This window comes from Oryctolagus cuniculus, chromosome 8 (genome assembly GCF_964237555.1).
Source record: "Oryctolagus cuniculus chromosome 8, mOryCun1.1, whole genome shotgun sequence".
NCBI lineage: Eukaryota > Metazoa > Chordata > Mammalia > Lagomorpha > Leporidae > Oryctolagus > Oryctolagus cuniculus.
Genome location: NC_091439.1, coordinates 80,382,583 through 80,405,117, shown reverse-complemented (window position 1 = coordinate 80,405,117; position 22,535 = coordinate 80,382,583). Strand labels below are relative to the sequence as shown.

Below are 22,535 nucleotides of genomic sequence, written 5' to 3'. Positions count from 1 at the left end.
CTTTTAGAGTCATTTTATATGAACAGTTTACAGAGGATAACTAGATACCAGATGCCTGATTCGCTTTTTAGCACTGAGACTTGACAGATTATTGGGACTTTAGGAATGGAAATTTTCAATATGGTCTATATAACTCAATGCATACACTAAATGAAAGATCTCACTAAAATATCATTCAAGCAAAACTGTTTATTGATCCCTTACTATGTGTTGGCAATGATGCCTGGAACACAACAATTAACATGACAAAGTCTCTGTCCTCAGAGAGCTTCCATTCTAACATAGGAAAACAGAGAGTAAACAAAGAATTACAACAATTTCAAGCACTTCTAAGTGCACCAAGTAAAATACATGAGATCTTCAAAAAGTTTGCAGAAAGTGCATACAGTGAGAAAACATTACATGGATTTTAAAAAAGAAATTTGTATCCAAAAGAAACTAATTTTTAATCCATTTTCCCACAAACTCTTTGAAGTACCCTCTAATAGTGACAAAGTTTGTAGCTCTGGAAATGATGAAATGCAGTCAGGTTTGGAATCAATTTGCAAACAAAGGCAAATGAATTTGCTGTTAGATTCAGTGTAAGCAGTGAGGGAGGGAGGACTGAAGAAGAATTCACATGTTGTGGGCCCAAACATATATTGAGTGGACAACAGCACCATTTACTGCTGGATGGAAGGACTGTGAAAAAACAGGAGTTAATTTTGCATTCATTTTTCATTTTTTTGATGGAGAATTAAGAGAAACCTTGTTAGGTTAGAGAAACCCAAATGAAAAGGTTGAAGAAGCAATCAGATGTATGATTTTTTCAGGATAACACCTCAGCAGCGGTATCAGTAAAAATTTAGGGGCTATCTGCACATAGATGGTATGTAAAGTCATGGGATTAAACAGGAAATGTAACGAGGGCAAATCAGAGGGCTGAAAACAACTCTAGAGTACTCCAACATTTAGAGAGGTGCTAAAGAAATGGGACTGGCAAACCTAATCGCAATTTGGGAAAGTTAATGGACCCAAACACAAGCCAAGAGCAATAAAATAGGATAGGCAGAAGATGTGGCTAAAAATACAGGTAGAAGGTAGAATAATGACACAGTTCTTGTTGACTGCGTCTATTTTTCTCTATGAAATTCAAGACCAAGTCATCAGCTGAGAGTAAGAGGGAATAAGCAATGTTTGAGACTGGAGAAGAGGTGTGAAATAGTCATCCAGGGAGGATGAAAGCAAGTTTATTAGAAAACTGAAATAGGGTTTTTCTGACAGTGCTCATTGATTTTGGATTCTGGGATTGTAAATCTGAACCAAGGCCAGTCAATCATGGTCAGATGCTCTGCTGTAGGCCAGGATATGCAGAAAATTGGGCTTAAGCAGGGCTACAGTTTGCAGGTACATGCATGGAGGCAGAGAGGCTAAAGAGTTTAGCGAAGCAATGTGTAGGATGCCCAAACCTAGAATATAAGTTTGTAAAAAGAAGACTGCAGACAATAAAGTGTTATTAATAGAGAAAGCATTTGAGGGCCAATACGTAATAAGTCTTTAAGAAGTAGAATTACCACAGGGAGAGTATTCAAAGTTAGGAGTTAGCAGGCTGGGAGAATAATGAGATGTGGGAGACGGGGTAATTGTCAGGAATATAGGCTTGTCTATTACTAAATACACACTTTAAGAAGGCAGGGCAAGGTGGAGAGAGGAGATTCTTGGGGATAAGAAAGTCAAGGAACTGAGAAGTTAGCACAGCGCCAAGAGAAATCAAAGAGTGAAAGAAATGAACTATTGTTATAGTCATCCAAGCAGTGAGAAGGAACAACTCGAAGGCACCTTGAGGTGGGTGATGGTAAACCCTGAATTCATGAGCTTCCAGAGAACAAAAGGCTCATCAGGAAGAGGAGAGGGAAATTTGGAGGTAAGAGGCCATCAAGTCACCTCAAGGACCGGAAGTTCATGTGAAGTACAAGAGAAACAGCTGTCTCTGAAAGGACTGCAGAGAAAGTGGTAACAGTAAAAGCCAGCGTCGTTAGGCACAAAGTTGGGCATGAGAGACTAGGGAATGGCCACCAAACCCGCCTCCAGGGGAGAAACCAGTGACTCTGCTATCTGCCCCAGCCCACCAAGACCACCCACTTCATGGTTTAGCTTCTGGTTTAATTGTTCTGATAAAATGGGAACTCAGCCAAACCAGAAAAGTCTAGTTCATGGTGCATGTGGAACGAAACTCAGATTGACATTAGAGTGACCTTGCTTCATTATATGATCATTATCATACAATTAGCATGTGGTTTTCCCTCCCCCATCCCTAGTGGGCATTCCCAATGCATACTGGGAAGTGGGCAGAGCAAAGAGTCCAAAGACACGCAACTTCCAGAAGAGAAGTCAATCAAAAATGCCAATTATGAGCATGATGGCCACGTCACATCAACATCCCTCATACTTTAGCCTCACTCAGGAAGAAAGGAGGCCATGTTTTTTCTCAATTGGCTCATTCCCTTGGAATGTGCTTTAATAAACTTCGCTTTACTATCCCTACTTTTGTCTCACTGTCCCATAAGTCATTAGCCTGCCAGTGGAAAGAACCAAGCCCAAGGCAGCCCCATAACAGTGTTACTTAAACAAGAACGAGACAAACACAACCAGATGAGGAGTAGGGGACATGGGCAGTGCACTTACGATGGCCCATGGGTTCCCTAGGGCGGAGGGCGTGAGGCTGGATGGACAGGACGGGGCAGGAGACAGGGTTAGAAGAAGAGAAGGACTGTCTTTCAAATGATGTAATCTGGGAAGCCAGTCTTTTAATAGACGAAACGTTTAAGGTAAAGAGAGATGTTAAATTTGTTGGAAATAGCCCTGGGAATCCTCTAGTCCTCTACTTGTGCCACTGAGGAGAGACACTGGCCTTCTGGAGCACTCAATTGCTCAAGACACAGCCAGAAGAGATGAAGAAGTCCCTTCTGCTGCACTGGCTGTCCCTTTGTGTATGAATGTTTTAACCTCTCATCAAAAAGACCAAGGACTATGCTGAAAACTCAATAAGGCAGTTACCTGAGAGGCTGAAATAAAAGAAATGCTTCAGGAAAGTTCCTGGGCACTATTGCTGTTTTCTGTCTCCTTTTTTCCCCTTAAAGATCTCTATCTATCTATCTATCTATCTATCTATCTATTTATCGAAGAGTTAGAGAGTTCTTCCACCTGCTGGTCCACTCCCCAAATGACTTCAACAGCCAGAGCTGGACCAGATCAAAGTTTGGAGCCTGGAACTCCATTCAGGTCTCCCAGGTGGGTGACAGGGGCCCAAGCACTTGAGCCATCTTCTGCTGCTTTCTCAGGACTTTAGTAGGGAGCTGGAACAAAAACAGAGCAGCTGGGACTCGAACCTACACCTATATGGGATGTCGGCATTGCATGTAAGGCTTAACCCACTATACCACAATATCAGCCTCTCTGTCTTGTTTTTAATACTCCTTTTCTTTTTTTTTAACTTTTAAAAACTTCTGGTTCATCAGAGAGACAGAGTTATCTTCCATCGACTGGCTCATTCCCCAAATACTCACAACAGAGCCAGGGTTGGGTCAGGCCCAAGTCAGGATCCCAGAACTCAGTATGGGTCTCTCACATGGGTGGCAGGGAACCAAGGACTTAAGCCAAGTTTTACTGACTCCTAGAATATACATTAGAAGGAGCCTGGGGGCCAGTGCTGTGGCGTGGTGGGTAAAGCCATCGCCTGCAGTGCTGGCATCCCATATGGGCACCAGTTCAAGTCCCGGCTGCCCCACTTCTAATCCAGCTCTCTGCTATGGCCTGTGAAAGCAGTATAAGATGTTCCAATTCTTTGGGCCTCTGCACCCACGCGGGAGTCCCAGAGGAAGCTCCTGGCTCCTGGCTTCGGATTGGCGCGGCTCCGGTCATTGCGGCCAATTGGGGAGTGAAGACCTCTCTCTCTGACTCTCTGCCTCTCCTTCTCTCTCTGTGTAACTCTGACTTTCAAATAAATAAATAAATAAATATCTAAAAAAAAGAAGGAGGAGGAGCCTGGACTCAAATCAGGCACTCTAATATGGGATGTAGGTGTCCCAAGCAGCAAGCTAAGGGCTGAACCAAATGCCCAACCCCCATCCCTGGCTTTTTAAATGTACAAATTGATATAATTGGTGTTTTTAAAAGGAGTGGGGAGGAGGAGGAAATGGAAAGAACAAGCCCTCTGAAGGCACAAGGTTGTTCTTCCCCACTTGTCAGTCTGGGATGACCTTGGGCTCCATCCTGTATCTAGTCTGACCCAGCTGCTGTTAATTTTCTGGACACTGATCACTGCTCATAGCTAAAATCTTTAAATTCTCAGATGAAAAAATAAGCATTAAAAACCTGTTAAATTTGAGGAGGCAGAGGCATAAACGAATTAGTAACATAAAGAAAAAGAACTAAACAAAGATACCGTGTGACTATTTTGATTAAGGAAGTAATTTCCTTTAATAAAAAATTAAACTGACCATTAGTTCTATGTGTTTTAAGAAACCTGATGAGAGTTCCTGTATTTATATCAAACAAATTAGCTTTCCAAATGTAAAGGTCAGTCATTTTAATAGTTGATTTTTTTTACTTTTTCCAATTATCAGAGCAACACATGTGGAAAATAAGAAATAATAAAGTGCCATTATGGTAATGTTATAACGTATTACAGAAAAGCAAGAAAGAAGTCTCTTGGGAAATTCGATAAATAGGTAGCTTAATGAAATGAATATTATACTGTGTTACTGTCTAGGCAATATTTATTTTAATTTGGAAATGGGAAAATTAGCTCTAAAGAAGTTTATTTTCTAAAGATATTTTACCCAAATAACTAAATTTATAGTGATACGTGTTCATCCAGATGTTCTAAGAGCTGCAAATCCCACCATATGCCCGGCACACACTTGGAATCCAAATGAACCAATGCTCTCCGCTCAGGCCCAGGTTGGCCCTCAACCCTCTGGAGTGGAGAGGTAAGTTGATGACCCTCAAACTAACCCCTCCATGAGTTAGAAAGAACCTGATATCCCTAACATTGGAAAAAGAGGGAATAACAGAATGTTCCCATTGTAGCAAACATACTTAATTCTTTTCATGTACAAACCACAGAGAGGAATTTTTGAAAACATATGTCATTAGTTAGAAAGATTTTTGTCTTTGGGCATCAAGCCAAACATGTCTCTCACAAGCCAAATTTACTAAATTTCAATCAACACTCAACATCCGCAAGCAATTGGCCACCTAGTCTGTGAAGTAAATTTGGGTAGATTCTTTGTTTTAAAATTCAGATACTTCATGACCTTCTCAAGGAGACCGATAAAAGTTCAAGTAATTAAGACTGTGTGATTGCAATAGATTGAAGACATTCTATATATTATCTATATATTATCTTAACTGGTCTGCAAGTGAGTCAATGTTATTGCTAGGTTAGAAAAATCAAATGGAATAATGAATATGAATTGACTGTTTAAGGGAAGAATCCTACTCAAGCTATGGGAAGTAGTGGGTATTTTAAGTTTATACCCTCAAAGTAGCTAAGGAAATTCAGGCCTTGTGTGAACAAGAACTAGACTTGAAAAGACTATGTCACTATGACACTTTTCCATCACACAGCAGCCACATATGTATTAGCTTGGCCCTTACCTCTTTCCTCTATTCCCTCTTTCTCTGTGATTACATGTAACAAATAAGGCCACGACTCAGAGGTTTGCCTGAGCTCATGAGACGAGTGACTATCATTGATTGTTTCAATCTCTTAGGATCCACAATTCCAGGTTTAGTGTAGGTCATACATCCAATGCTGCTCCAATCAGCTATGGTATAGAGAATGAATTCACATGATATATGGGGCTACACCTTCCAGGGATTAGAGGAAGGCAGATCCCAAGATTATAGGAAGAGAGAAGACTGTTAGCATCTCAACCGCAAAGGCCTTTGTGGTCCCACATGTTGTAGCTTCTGTACTTGGGCAGTTCCCAGCATACCACATTTGTCAGTGATTAGTCCATGGGTGAAAATTCAGTGCTGGCAAACAACCTTGGCATTGCCTTTGGGGACACCAGTATTAAAAGACTGCACAATACAACTACAAGTTAATCAAGATATGAGAGGTATAGAAGGCTCTCTTTGGGTCTCTTGCTAGTGCTATGAAATTCTCATATTCCCTACAGTTATGTCAGTGGAAAGTCAAACATCCAAACACTTCAAATCACTCTTCTTAAAAACAAAAAAGAAAAGAATACATAGTTTTGCTGCCAGCAGAAGAGAGTATACACAGTTGCTGTTGGTGTGTGCAGAATAAAAATAGATAGGTGTAGATTCCTATATCCATCCTGACTACGTCTCCTCAGCCCCTGAGCTCAGGTTTCCTTTCTATCATTCTGAAGTCCATATTATCTTTCAAGTACCAAAATATTTCAACATTTAATTCAAGACAATTTTCATTTTCCTAGCTCTCTTGGTATCTGCTGTTCTTGACTATTCTAGAACAAAGGTCTTTTCTGATTTCTATCTAGATCTTCACACAGATCCCAGAGTTCTTTGGGAGCCATTATTCAGAGTCCAGAGCCACCTTTCTGCACAGTCAACCAACCAGCATGTTATTTATTACCATTCCTGTTCACTGGTGGAAGTAAACATTTTATTACCAACAATGATACTAGGAGTAACTAAGCCCCTGATTGCTGGTTTGGATAATTATTACAATAGAGGAAAATTTAGTTTTTCTCCTTAATTTATCAGTATTCAGTCTAATCAGGTCAATGTCATAATAAGTGGCTGTGAAAATATTTTTTGTAGTAATCTCGGCTTTACATTCTACTCCTCTTTTAAATATACAACCAATGGAGGCTCGCCATATTGTGCGGCGGCGCCGGCGGCCGCGGCGGCTGGGGCGCGATTCTCGCTGCGGCCGCGGCCCGCAGAGCCCGGGCGGGGGCGGGAGCCGCCATGTCTCAGGCTGTGCAGACAAATGGAACTCAGCCATTAAGCAAGACATGGGAACTCAGTTTATATGAACTACAACGAACACCTCAGGAGGCAATAACAGATGGCTTGGAAATCGTGGTGTCACCCAGAAGTCTCCATAGCGAGTTGATGTGTCTGATCTGTTTGGACATGCTGAAGAACACCATGACCACCAAGGAGTGCTTGCACCGTTTCTGCGCGGACTGCATCATCACGGCCCTGAGAAGCGGCAACAAAGAATGTCCCATCTGTCGGAAAAAGCTAGTTTCCAAAAGATCACTCAGGCCAGATCCGAACTTTGATGCTCTCATCAGCAAAATTTATCCGAGTCGTGATGAATATGAAGCGCATCAGGAGAGAGTCTTAGCCAGGATCAACAAGCACAACAATCAGCAAGCCCTGAGTCACAGCATCGAGGAGGGACTGAAGATCCAGGCCATGAACAGATTACAGCGAGGCAAGAAACAGCAGATCGAAAATGGTAGCGGAGCAGAAGATAACGGCGACAGTTCGCACTGCAGTAACGCATCCACCCACAGCAACCAGGAAGCAGGCCCTAGTAACAAACGGACCAAAACCTCTGATGATTCTGGCCTCGAGCTGGATAACAACAATGCATCAGTGGCCATCGATCCAGTGCTGGATGGGGCTAGTGAAATCGAGCTAGTGTTCAGGCCTCATCCCACGCTTATGGAAAAGGATGACAGTGCACAGACAAGACACATAAAAACTTCAGGTAATGCCACTGTTGATCACTTATCCAAGTATCTGGCTGTAAGGTTAGCTTTAGAAGAACTTCGAAGCAAAGGAGAATCAAACCAGATGAACCTGGATACAGCCAGTGAGAAGCAGTATACCATCTACATCGCAACAGCCAGTGGCCAGTTCACTGTCTTAAATGGCTCTTTTTCTCTGGAATTGGTCAGCGAGAAGTACTGGAAAGTGAACAAGCCCATGGAACTTTATTATGCACCCACAAAGGAGCACAAATGAGCTTTTAAAACCAATTCCGAGACGGAACTTTTTTATAGCCCAGTTCTTTCATATTAAAGCTGTACCATCATTGCTTCTGAGGACAGATATTGGATTGTTCAGTTTCCTTTCTGAGCCAGACTCGCTTACACTGGGAGAATCTTTCCCCCTTAATTTAAGATTTCCTTTTGGAAGGGACTGCCATTATTCAGTACTTTTTCTTTTAAAAAGACATCTAAGTTGTGTGCTTTCACAGAGCGTGGTTCCATTTTGGAGCAACTTTTTTACCCAGGAAGTTTGATAGTTTTCTGTATTCTTCAGATTCAGTTGGTCTTCTTTTCCCCACTCCTTTCACAAGTTTCTTAGGCCTATAGAATGTTAAATAATATGTATTCTGACTTTTTCCCCCGAAGTCTTGTATATTTATAGTTTTCTATATAAACTAGAGAATCTTCATGAAGACCAAGGCTCAAATTTACTGTGCTTAAAAACAATTCTCATAGGATTATTATTTTCATGGTATTTTCTTCCATAATTCATTTTAAAAAGATGTTCTTTATGAACTTACTGTCCATTGTAATGCAATGTTATTTTTCCCCCTTATATTTTGGAATTTCTGGTCCTGGGGAAGAGAATCAAACAAAATCTTAGGTTCTATGAGAACTTGGTTCAATGACAGATTTCACTGAAGAAAGACAAATTAAATTGGTAGTAATATGTAGTCTTCAAGTGTTTATTTAAGATTTTTTTTTGGTATTCTGTCACTTCAGTTCTTTTATTATGTATGTTTGATGTTTTTCCTGTTAAAATACCAGAGATGTGGAGATATTTTGCACTTTAGCCTTGATGGAAAGTACAAGATACGTTGAAAGCTTCCCTAATTGTTTTCTTACCTGTAGCCACGTGAGTTTTAAGAATAACATGGCACATAGAACTAACAGTCGGAGTGTGCTTCTCTTTGAGAAGTGTGTTTAGCATTTTGGGCTGCCGTTTCAGCGTATAAATCTGGTGCTCTGCTAATACACCGTCGAAGCAGGTTCATGGAGCGGGAGCCCTGTGCTGGATATGCAGAGGCAGGTAATTCTGCAGCAGTGTCAGCCGGTCAGTCCTTTTGTTCTGCTTCAGCTTTGTTACGGAGCTTATTGTTGGGTGTCCATACAGCGTGATTCTCACAGGTCAGACATCAGATTGACTTGTGTGTTCATGTCCATCCCTGCCCTGACTCTAGGCACGTTTCTGAGTTCGTATTATCATAGTGTTCATGAAGACACATCAACCCAAAGGGTGTCTGACAGGACACAGACCTCCAGCACCACTGTTCCTAAGGCTGTCTGGTCGCTGCGAAGAATCACCTGTCTGGTGTGACAGAATGTGTTCCATCTTCAGCCCAGTATGAAAACTTAAAGGCTTATTCAATTTTTTACCATTTTATTGAAAATATATAAAACCTGTTTTTACAGTTTTTTTGGTAATGTGCCATGAAATTTGAAAACTACCAAAAATCAAGGGAACTTTTATATTCAATTCTTTTTCTGGTGTAATGTTAAGTTGTATAGATTATTAATGCATGTCCACTGAATATAACCCTGGTTTTGTGATAAAACTGCTTAGATTTTATTGGTGACATATTAGATTAGTGATTGCATAAACAACTAAAATCCCATTGTGATTATTAATTGAAAATTTGTCTTTAAGCAGAAAGTTGTTTATTAATACAAGCTTTATGCTTAGAGAATGTATGTGTTTTTATCTGTCAGTATGGGAGTATGCATCATTAGAGAAGTCATTGGATATGTAATCCTTTGCAAAAAATTATAGGTATTTGATAGAGAAAAAAATATATACAACCAATGAAATCCTTTAGACTAGTGGACCAAAGGAGGGAATTACAAGATATTTCTTTCTTTTAAATAGACAAACTCATGGAAAAAATCTGACACTTGGTACAGTATCAAGAAATGGAAATTAAATAAATAAGTTACTTTTTATATGAAATTTACACTCATATTTAGCAACTCAAATCATCATGATTTAAAATACAGTAGAATTCATTTACTGAAAAAATGCATTTTATAAATGCATACTTTATGCAGGAATTAAGCAGGACAACTAAAAATTAAAATCATGTCCTTTGAGAACTGTAGAAGCTAATTGAGACTGGAATGCATAATAAAGAGAAATGATCACTCACAATTGGTAGGGGTCACGAATACATTCCATCTCAGCTAGAATCAATATGCCAGTTTCTACCACTTGAATGATAACTTAGCCAAGTTTAGAATTCCAGGTTGCAAATTGTTTCAGTAAGAATTTTGAATGTGCTACTATACCATCTTCCATCACCCAATTTTTGTTCATGAGAAGAACTGTTCGTGTGCAATTCGGAATCATAGACAATTTTTTTCCTTCTTGGGAGTTTTTGGAAGTTCTCTCTTTGTTCTCAGTGTTCTGAAATTTCATGATGATGTACCATGAGGTGGCTCCTGTTCTCATCTTTTGTTCTGTGGTCCCTATCCGTCACTGCCCTGGGATATTTGCTTAATTTATGTCTTCAATTACTTATTCTCCTCTGTTTTCTCTGTTTATCATATTATCTAGATGGACAAATTCTTGGACTTATTTCTAGTTTTCTTTGAATCTCTCTAGTATTTTTCATCTCCTTTACTGCCTTACTCATAATTTCCTATCAGCATGGACAAAGGGCTCAGCAAGCAGTGGAAGAAGGTCAGGGAATGTTTATCTGTTCAACAAACCATATGGTTTTAGCCCTACTTATACCTGCCTCTCTTTTTAGAACTTTGTGAAATTCATAAGACTTTCGAGGGCAGGATTCAGGTAAGCATTGTGTTGGATTTCTTATTGCCCTTCCAGTTTTCTAATTGTGTTGCTATTCCTCTTCTTCACAGATAAAGATGATTTAAATTTTTTATCCCATTCTTTTTTTCTACTGAGATTACTACTTGAATAATAATATATGCTAGAAACGGAGCTGAGCCAATTGTCAGATGCATGCCTTAACAGAGTGACAGCCTCCACATCCTGTCTCTGGTATACTCCTTATATGATTTCTGGGCTGCCAGTAAGTAGTCCAACCAGCCTGAAGGAGAGGCAACATAGAAAATCCTGACTGATACAAATGGAGAAGGTTCTAGCTGAACCCAGGCTTCCAGCTGCCTTTGCTAAGGTATGTGAGAAAAGCCCTGTTGGATACTCCAGACAGTCAGGCAGACAGAAAAATACCAGAGTGACAACTGTCAATGCCATATGGAATAGAAAAATGGCCCAGATGAACTCGGACAAAATTTTTGGCCATAAAAACTGTGAGATACAATAAAATATAAAATAGTTGTTTTAATCCATTAACCTGCAGCATAGTTAATTACATGGCAATAATTAACCATAACAATCTGTTTCTCACGTCCAAATTTTGCTGTATTTTTCCCCCCTCTCATGGTCTTTTTGTCTTTGGGATTTGTGATTTTCAGTCTCCAAATTATTCTTTTGGGAGCTTTCAGTGGAGGTGGCAGAGAATGTATGTATGCTATCCATCATATTTAATGAGAAGCTGTTTCATTTTTTCTTAATCTCTTATATTCCAACCTATGATTTATTTTTGTATACTTTATTAACAGGTTTTGTTACATTTTCAAAAGCTAAATGAAAGTTTTTGGTGGCATAAGCTCTCTTCAATTAATTATATTTCCACAAACCAAAGTCATTCCAATAAAACAATTACATTCCTTCTGGTCCAGCAACACATTTGTGAGACTAAGATTGAGCCATATTTCTAGTAAAGTTTAGCCTTCATTATTCTTTTCAGAAAAAAAAAAAGGCCTAAGACAGATAACAGCAATGAATTCAATGCCACATGTCAACTCATTTTATGGGACTAAAGATACTGTCCTTTTAATAAATCTAGTTAGAGAATGTCTACTCTCATCTTCTCATCCAATTCCTGACAGGATCCATCAGTACTCAGTAAAAACTGAATCAAATTAATGCTTTGTGGCATGCATTAGCAGTTAGTAAGGTCATTCATTAGTGTGTGAAATACATGAAGCATTATAAATAGAAAGAGATGTCACACTCTGCTTCATCCCAATCACTCCTGTACCTGCCCCAAATTGTAATGCAGCCTGGAGTGTGGCCATGGGTAGGAATACAACCAGTAACAAGCACTCTAACTGCTACTTCCCTGAGAGTCAGAGCTACTATGAAAATATGGCTAAGCAGTAATCACAGTGATTTAGAAATTTTTGTGCGTCAGTAACTCTCCTAACTATGAGCCTGATTACAACAGAGAATCCAGGTGTGGGAGAAGAAGGAGGAAAGATAATTCTGTCTGTATTTCAAAGTAGCTGCCCAACAGACATTAATTCCCTACACCTCTCTTTCATCACTGATGAAGTCGCTGATGAATACTGTATGTGAAGCCAGTTCAGACGAGAGCAAAACAGAGGGATTTTGGAGGGTGCACTGTAGTTCAGTGCTTCTCAGATTTTAATAAGCATAAAAGTTACCTGAGACCTGGTTCAAAAATAGATTCTGATTCCTTGAGTCTCAATGGTAGCTGAGAGTCTGCATTTCTATTAAGATTCTTGGGATGCCAAGGACACTGGTCCACAGGACACACTTGGAGAAGTAAGACTATAGTCAGGGGTTTGGATATTTCTCTGCCCTCATTCAATTGAGAACCTGTCCTCCCTCCCTACCACCAGGCATAATAGTGACTTAAAAACAAAATTCTCAATAATGTTCCTGAAATGAGTCAGCATGAGTAGGCACCCATGAACTGGAACATAATATGACTGCCTATATGAGGTTCCTTGATTAAATGCTAGATATTTTGAAATTCCATTTTCTTTATTGTTTTTTAAAGTACTTATATAGTTGAAACAATGAAATATTTTTGAGACCTAATCCTCAGGAGCTTTGGGAAATATGAAAAGAAAATCATAGTCTCTTTTCTCCGAAGGCTTAGAAGCAGGAAAAAATATTATCTGCACAGTGTTGAAACATCAATTGCCAAACGATTATTTTGGAATACAAGTTGGAAGAGGAATGCCACATGGCTGGGGAAGTCTGGAAGAGGTCAGAAAAAGAGAGAGATCTGTGGATGTTAGAATCTTCTCCTAGTGGCACAAGGCTTTGTTGTGATGTATAGAAGAACAGAAATGGACATAAATTAACATATTTTAATTTTACTACCTTGACCTGTGTTGTAATAAGCCCATTTATCCTATGGCATAGCTCCTGGCATAGTTTACGTCCCAATGAAAATAGGATCCTATGATATTCTACTGCAACTATTGATTCCATTTTATATTAAAATCCCCTTGATTATAAGAAAGTAGACAGGTCAATTTATCCCAAAAAGCTTCAGATTCATTATCAGCTGAGGTCCAGATATACACATAGCCAACTAATGTATCCATAAGTCCTAAATCTGCAGATTCAGCCAACCTCAGACTGAAAATATTCAAAAAAAAAGTCTACTGAACATGGACAGACTTTTTTTTTTACTTGTCATCATTTCCCACACCATACAAACAAACAACTATTTACACAGAATTGGTATTGTACTAAGTGTTAAAATTAATCTAGAGATGGTTTCATTGAAACATTACATTTTATATAAGGGACTTGAGCAACTGCAAATTTTTGATATCCACAGGGATCCTGAAACCAATCCACCATGGAAACTGAGGGAAAATTGTATTTAGCTTCCACTGCCCTAACACATTTTAGAGGAAAACTGTACCATTTGGGGAACCACATTCATTTTCAGTCCAGTCCTGTTACTTCCCAATGAGTGAAGAAGCAGTCCTCACTAGAAAGTTCTCTTCTACATAAGCAATCCTTCTCACCTTTCTTCTGCATGAACACTTGAGGATAACACACGTTTCCACGAGTAACACAGAGACTGATTCTCAGGAGGACATCAGAATCATGGCAGAAAGTTAATTCTGATTAACCCCTCAGGAGGTGGTTTCTCTATAACTATATCCCACAACTCTAGCTATTCATTTACTCATATAAATGTGTAACATGTATTCTCTGTAAGTCAGGTCCTGTGCAGTTAAAAGACTTACATATGCTTGAGGTTGGGGATGGAAAGGGCAAAGGAGCAGTAATATAATGCTACTGTAAAAATTTATAGACATTTTAGAAGGCAGTAAACTGTGTCTGAACATCAACAGGACAAAAAGAAAAGGAAACAAGCAAAGTGTACTCAAGAATGGATCATGTGTAGGAGTCAACAGGAAGATGCACCGTGGTATTCAGCCAGTGCCTCCCATTGGTCTCAATGTAGGTAAGAGCTGGCTGGGAAGCTCAGCTCACAGGTCTCAGACCTGTGAAACATCAAGTTTGGTAAGGGCAGACAACCCCAGGCCCAGCACAAAGGCCACATGGAATAAGACATACAGAATCATTGCAGTTAGGAGTTTTGACAAAGACAAAAGCAATGATGACTAAACCACGGCCTCACTGCAAAGTGCTTAAGAAGTCTTGAGTCATGGGGCTCAAAACTTGCACACTCCTACTCAAGTGTATCAAATCACTTTCTAACGTAAAGTTATTTTTATAACTAACCTCGTCCTGTTTGGAGGCTCTGACCAGTAATAACCAAAACAAAACAAGAACTGAAACACATTAACGTCTCCATTTAAAGTACTTCGATCTTTTCTTTACCATTCACTCAGGTACTCTCCGACTGGTCTTTGGGAGGCATGATCCCAGGAATGGCTTTTTTTAGAGTCTCCCTTTTCTGCTTAACCTGAATTTGGGGGGAATCTTCTTATCTTCCCAGGATCAGCATAAAGCACGTCTGATGTACTCTTTTGAGCTTCATGACTTTCTTGAAAATGTCCCTAATTTCACATGATCCTCCAAATCTATGCTCATGTCTTCTGAAATATGGCTGGGTTTTGACAGTATCCCTAACATGTCTCGACCTCTCACTGCCTTCTCCTTGTTCCAACCATGGGGCTCCTGGAAGCTATAGAAGACTTCTAGGGGCTGGTGCTGTGGCGTAGTGGGTAAAGCTGCCACCTGTGGTGCCGGCATCCCATATGGATGCAGTTCGAGTCCCGGTTGCTCCACTTCCAATCCATCTCTATGCTACTGCTATGGTCTAGGAAAGCAGTAGAAGATGGCCCAAGTCTTTGGACCCCTGCACCCGAATAGGAGACCTGGGAAGATGCTCCTGGCTTTGGATTCACACAGCTTCAGCCGTTGCGGCCCTCTGGGGAGTGAACCAGCGGATGGAAGACTCTCTCTCTCTCTCTCTCTCTCTCTCTCTCTCTCTCTCTGCCTCTCCTTCTCTCTCTGTGTAACTCCTTCAAATTAATAAATAAATCTTAAATAAAAAAAGACTTCTAGATTCTCCAAGGAAGCCTGAGAGGTTTAGGTTAGGCTGCTTTTTGAGTGGCACAATGGAGTGTGTTTTCCTCTTCAATCTCAGACAATTTTCTACAGCAGGTGATCTCCACCAGGACAGCATCCTGTGATTTTGGTAGCAGGCAGAAGGGTCTTGACATCATCCTGGGATACACCCAGGAAAGAAGCAAAGCACGGTTGCTTTCACCTGTTCTCTCCTCCACTCCCTCTCTTTTTAGTAACAGAGGGTTTTCTACCCATACTTGCCCTGTTTCTGTTGTTTTTAAAAATCTGTGAGAGGACAGAGAGAGAGAAATAGAGAGCTCTCATCCTCCAGTTCATGCCCTAAATACCAGCAATGGCGAAAGCTGGAATCCAGGAACTCAATCCAGGTCTCTTGCGTGGAAAGTGTGGCTCCAACTCCTTGAGCCATCACCTGCTTTCTCCCAAAGTGCACAGTAACAGGAAGCTGGAATGGGGAGTGCAGCTAAGACTGAAACCTACATACTCCTGATGAGGGACTTGGGCGTCTTAACCTCTATGCCAAATGCCCCTTCTTATCTGATGAAAACTGCCCTTTCGTTCTTTGTTTTCGGAGAGAGAGAGAGAGAGAGAGAGAGAGAGAGAACAAATTACATATACCACACAAGTTCAAAAATGAGTAGATTTTCCTCCCCTTACTGGAGGATTAGAGAAAATGTTGCTACAACAAAAACTCAATTGCTAAGAAAATAAGAGTATGAAATGGATTTTTTATTAAATTCTATCCTTTGACTTTTGTGAAGCTCATGTGCTATGTTATATTAGGTCTTCTAGAGATCCAAAAGACAACCAAAAATATAAAATACAGATATACATGACTGTAGCCCAGATAAGAATACCTTTACAGATGGCACCCGGATCACTTTCAGGCATGGCCCCACCTCCAGAGTAATTATTTAGAAGACAGAAATGTGGTCTGAGGTTTCTTGTCTCCCCTGGCCTGGAGGTTTTTAAATGTCCCATAGGCAGACTTGATCACATATCTCTGGTGTAGCTCCTTGAGAGATAAAGGGTGCACCAGGTAACAGTGAATATGTGTTTGTGTCCTTTTCTGATGAAAACTGTTTATAAAGTCATTTGCTATGAAATCAAAGTGGAAGTAACCTTGAACCATTTCCAGTTTCTCATTTGGGCTAGTCTTTTTTTTTTTAAGATTTTTATTATTTATTTTAGAGGTAGAGAGTTACAGAGAGAGAGGGAGAGACAGAGAGAAAGGTCTTCCATTTGCTGGTTCACTCCCCAAATGGCTGCAACAGCTGGAGCTGGGCCTCCCTGAAGCTAGGAGCCAGGAGCTTACTCTGAGTCTCCCATGTGGGTGCAGGGGCCCAAGCACTTGGGCCATCTTCTGCTGCTTTCCCAGACCATAGCAGAGAGCTGGATCAGAAGAGGAGCAGCTGAGACAGACTGGCACCCATATAGGATGCCAGCATCACAGGTGGACCCTTGGCCAGCCTTTAACTAAGACCAGCCAGTACATCCTTGGTTATCTCTGCTCCACCTTGGCTACATTTTTATATTTTTCTGCTCCAGCTTTACCCTGCCCTTTAGCTTTCTTCTCTGCTTAAGCCTTTGACTTTTCAAGTAAGAATTCTTCTCCTAGACTTCCTGGCTTGTCCTGACCCCTAGCATGCCAAAATTTCCCTTGGCATCACTCCTACATGCTCTCTTCTCACTTACTTTGGCCTCAGAGATAAAACAAGCCACTTTTTTTTTTCAAGAAAACTTTTATTTAATCAATATAAATTTCAAAAGTACAACTTTTGGATTATCGTGGCTTTTCCCCCCATAATCTCCCTCCTACCCACAAACCATCCCATTTCCTACTCCCTCTCCCATCACATTCTTCATTAAGATTCATTTTTAATTATCTTTATATACAGATCCACTTAGTATATACTAAGTAAAGATTTCAACACTTTGCACCCACAAAAACACAAAGTATAAAGTACTGTTTGAATACTAGTTTTACCATTAATTCACATAGTACAACACCTTAAGGACAGAAATCCTACATGGGGAGTAAGTGCACCGTGACTCCTGTTGTTGATTTGACAATTGAAACTCATTTATGATGTCAGTAATCACCCAAGACTCTTGTCATGAGCTGCCAAGGCTAGGGAAGCCTCTTGAGTTCACAAACTCCGACCTTATTTACACAAGGCCATAATCAAAGTGGAAGTTCTCTCCTCCTTTCAGAGAAAGGTACCTCCTTCTTTGATGGCCTGTTCTTTCCACTGGGATCTCACTCACAGAGATCTTTCATTTAGGTCATTTTTTGCCATAGTGTCTTGGTTTTCCATGCCTGAGAAACTCTCATGGGCTTTTTAGCTAGATCCAAATGCCTTAAGGGACAAACCACCTTTTTAAAGACATCTTCATCACAAGGTAACCTACTGTTCAGTCAACCACCTTAAACTGCAGAAATTCTGGCTTCAACCTGTTTTAACAGACTATGCTTACAGTATTCCATTACTTTATCTGTGCATTAGACAGCTATAATTAGTTGTCTATGGCTGCTGTAACCACAAATTTGATTTAGAACAATATAAATTTACTGTCTTACAGTTCTGGAGACCAGAAGTCTGGAACAAGTTTCATGGGCTAAAGTCAAGGTACTGACAGAGCTGGTTTCTTCTGGAAGTGCTGGAGAGAATCCATTTTCTGCTCCTTGCTGTGTTTTGGAGGTGGTCTTTGTTCCTTTGCTCACTATCCCTTCCTTGTAACACTTCAACCTCTTTCTTATATCCTCTTGCTTGGATCTAGATCTCTGGGGTCAAATGTTCTCTAGCTTCCTCTTATAAAGACTCTTAGAATTATGTTTAGGGCCCACCTAGATTATCCAAGATACTCCTCCCATCTCCAGATCCTTAATCAAATCAGCAGTCTCCATTACCATGAAGGAAATCATACACTGGTCCAAGGATTAGGAATATGAAGCCATTATTCACCCTACCACAACTATAAACAAATAATAAAACCAGCACAATGTATACAACTAAAATATTAATATACAGAATAATGCTGAATGATAACCCTACCAGGAAAATACCATGGTAATAATAAGAAAAAGAACTTCTAGAGGGTAGGTATTTTGGTTCCATGGTTATCATGCTGCCTGGGATGCCCACACACCATACTGGAGTGTCTGGGTTACAGCCCTGGCTCCACCTCTGAATCTAGCTTTCTATGAATGAGCACCCTGGCAGGCAGAATCCTGAGAGCATGGCTCAAGTTCTTGGGTCTCTGCCATCCACATGTGAGACACAACTGTTCTGGGAACCTGACTTCAGAATGGCCCCATCCTGGCTGTTGTAGACATCTGGGGATTGAACCAAAGGGTGGAAGAAGTTTTTCTGACTATATGTCTATCTCTATCACTATCTCTCTGCCTTTCAAATGAAAAGAAACACAGAGAGAGAAAGAATTTCTGCAATAAAAATAATCAGTAAACCACCTTTTAAAGCTTTAAAATATTGACAAGGTGACAAGGGCTTTACATTGAATATATATATATATATATATATATGAAGATATAAATGGTGCTTCATAAACTTTTCATTAAGCATGTCAAACATTCAAATGAAGAGAACTTCAAAGAAAAGTCATTTTTTCTTTTCATTACTTTTCTTTTCACTACTAAAAAAATCTAAGCTCACTTATGAAAATATTAATGTAATACTTTATATATATTTATAGCTATAATTTAAGAAAGCCAGGGAGAAATAACATTAGGTCAATACTTACTTCCTTGAATCCCAAAGATAATAACCTTTCTCTTTAATATCTTTCGATTATAATTAACAAAAAATAAGATGCATACTATCAAAGAAAAGCTATCAAGTAAAAGAGAAAGCAAAAAAATGATCATTGTCATTCAGGATGTCTTTCAGGAAAGTCTGTGCATTTTGTAAGCACTCACAATTTCTCTTTAAATTACATCTTTCTACAGGTCAGAGGAAACAAAGGAGCAGATACGTGGAATGAACAAGCCTAGGGATCTACTATACAACAAGATGACAAGCATTAAAATTGAACTGCATGGGATGCCTGCTAAATGAGTAGATTTTAACTGCTGGATAAAGTTCTTAGAATTGACACAATCCGGGCAAGTGCCGTGGCTCATTTGGCTAATCCTCCGCCTGTAGCGCCAGCATCCCTTATGGGTGCCAGTTCTAGTCCGGTTGCTCCTCTTCCAGTCCAGCTCTCTGCTGTGGCCCGGGAGTGCAGTGGAGGATGGCCCAGGTGCTTGGGCCCCTGCACCTACATGGGAGACCGGGAGGAAGCACCTGGCTACTGGCTTTGGATTGGTGCAGCCCCAGCCATAGCGGCCATTTGGGGGATGAACCAATGGAAGGAAGACCTGTCTCTCTCCTCTCTCTCACTGTCTATAACTCTATCAAATAAAAAATTAAAAAAAAAAAAAAACAAAGAATTGGTACAATCCATAAAATAATCTGATAAACTGGACTCCATAAAAAATCATTTATCTATAAAGCCAATGTGAACAAAACAAAAAGATATGCTACAAACTGAGAGAAAATATTTTCAAATCACATATCTAACAAAGGACTACTTCCTAGAATAAATAAAGAATGTGCAAAGCTCAAGAGTTAAAAAGCAAACACTCCAATTACAAAATGGACAAATGATATGAAGAGCTTTTTCAGCAAAGATGAAACACAGATGGTCAAAAAGCACATGAAAAGATGTTCAACATGAATATCCATTTGAGAAATGTGAATTATAATTGCAAAGTGACTTCATTATATACCTCTCAGAATGGCTAAAATTAAAAAGTGACACCAAAGCCTGGCAAGGATGAAGAAAAACTGGGCCACTCACTTAGGCACTACTGGTGGGGTGCTGAAATGATTGAACTGCTTTGGAAAATTTTTGGCTGCTTTTTATAAAACTAAACACTCAATTGCTATACAGCCTAACAACTGCACTTTTAGACATTTATTCCAGATAAATGAAAACTTACATTCACACAAAACCCTGTTCATGAGTCTTCATAGCAGTTCTATTCATAAGAATCAAAAGCTAGCATTAGTCCAGATGTCCTTCAACAGGTAAGTGGCTAGACAAATTGTGGTGCCTCCATGCCATGGGATACTCAGAAAATAAAAGGAGCAAACTACCAACACACAACAACCTGGATAAATATCCAGGGATTATACCAAGTGAAAAATGGCAATTCCAAAAGGCTACATACTGAACAATTTCAACTCTACAATGTGAAACTAGGGGAGTATAAAAAGATTACTGCTTCCAGGGTTACTGGGGCAAGAAAGGCATAGGCACAGTATAGAACACCTTTTGGACAGTGAAACTCTTGAGTATATTATAATGACGGATACATCACATTATACATTTGTCAAAACCCACAGAATGTACAATGCCAACAGTGAACCCTAATGTAAACTACAGACTGTGGGTAATAATGATATGTCAATGTGGGTTCCTAAATTCATAGATTGTAACAAATGTACCACTCTGTTTCAGGATGTTGATGCTGAGGGAAGCTATGCATGGGGGGTCAGCGGAAGAATATATGGGAACTGTGTATACCTGCTACCCAGTATTGCTGCAAAATAAAGTCTAGGAACAGTCGTTGTGTGCAGCAGGTCAGCTACCACTTGAGATATCTGTATTCCATTACAGAGTGCTGGTTTGAGTCCCAATTCCTCCAATTATGATCCAGTTTCCTGCTGTGCACTTGGGAAGGAGCAAATAAAGTACTGAGTACAGGTGTCCTGACACCCATATGGGAGAACTGGATGGAATTCTGGGCCCTTGGCATCAGCCTGGCACAGCCTTAGCAATTGCAGGCATTTGTATCTCTCTCTCTCTCTCTCTCTCTCTTTCTCTCTCTCCCTGTCTGACCTTCAAATAAATAAGTAAATTAATCTTTTTTTAAAAAAGTATATTTGTAAAAATTTGCACTACCATTATAATGCCATCTATACAACATTATTAAATAACAGTTACAGACGCAGGAAACAGATTGATGGTTAAGGAGAATGTTGGGGCAAGAGGGAGAGGAAGGATCCTTGTGGCATGCAAACTCTTCAGCATCATGACTATGGTTGTGGATATATAAACCTAGACAATGATGAAATTGTACAGAAAACAGACACATGCACATGAGTGCAACTGACACTGGTGAAATCTGGTGAATTACATCAATGCCAATATTCTAGTTATTAATTGACTAGAGCTGTTATCATTAGGGAAACTAAGCAAAGTATATAATCGTTCTTTGCTATTGTATTACAAATGCATGACAATCAATAATTATCTCAGTTTTTTTAAGTAGACTATCTAAAATTCCCCAGCAGGTTAAATTCATTTCAAATTGATTTTTTTTAAGATTTATTTGTTTTTTTAAAGGTCAGAGTTACAGAGAAAGAGAGAAAAACAAAACGAGAGCCATCTTCCATCTACTGGTTCACTTGCCAGATGGCAGCAATGGCCATGATTCAACTGCTTTGGAAAAATTTTGGTCAGGCCAAAGCCAGGAGCCAGCAGCTTCAACCAGGTCTCCCACGTTTGTGGCAGGGGCCCAAGCACTTCAACCTTTTTCCACTGCTTTCCAAGGTCATTAGCAGGAAGCAGGATTGGAAGTGGAGTATTCAGGTCGGTGCCACAGCTCACTAGGCTACCTGCGGCGCCGGCACCCAGGGTTCTAGTCCCGGTCAGGGCACCGGATTCTGTCCCGGTTGCTCTTCGTCCAGTCCAGCTCTCTGCTATGGCCTGGGAAGGTAGTGGAGGATGGCCCAAGTGCTTGGGCCCTACGCCTGCAAGGGAGACTAGGAGGAAGCACCTGGCTCCTGGCTTTGCATCGGTGTAGCTCCGGCCATGGTGGCCATTTGGGAGGTGAACCAACAGAAGAAAGACCTTTCTTTCTGTCTCTCTCTTTCTCTCACTGTCTAACTCTGCCTGTCGAAAGAAAAAAGAAAGGAAGTGGAGCATTCAGGACACAAACCGGTGCCTATATGGGATGCTGGTATTGCAGGAAGCAGTTTTACCTGCTACATCATGACTCTGATCCAAATTAACTTTTGTATATGGTGTGAGATAAGAGCCCAATTTCATTCTTTGGCCTGTGGCTGTCCAGTTTTTCCAGCAGCCTTTGGAGAAGAGACAATCCTTTGCCAATCATATGTTCTTGACAC

At 40.2% G+C, this 22,535-nt stretch overlaps 1 pseudogene; it reads left to right on the top strand.

Annotated features, from left to right (window-relative positions):
- The first annotated feature begins 6,849 nt into the window (after positions 1-6,849).
- Positions 6,850-9,538, top strand: LOC103350763 (E3 ubiquitin-protein ligase RING2 pseudogene; annotated as a pseudogene).
- Positions 9,539-22,535: the final 12,997 nt, after the last annotated feature.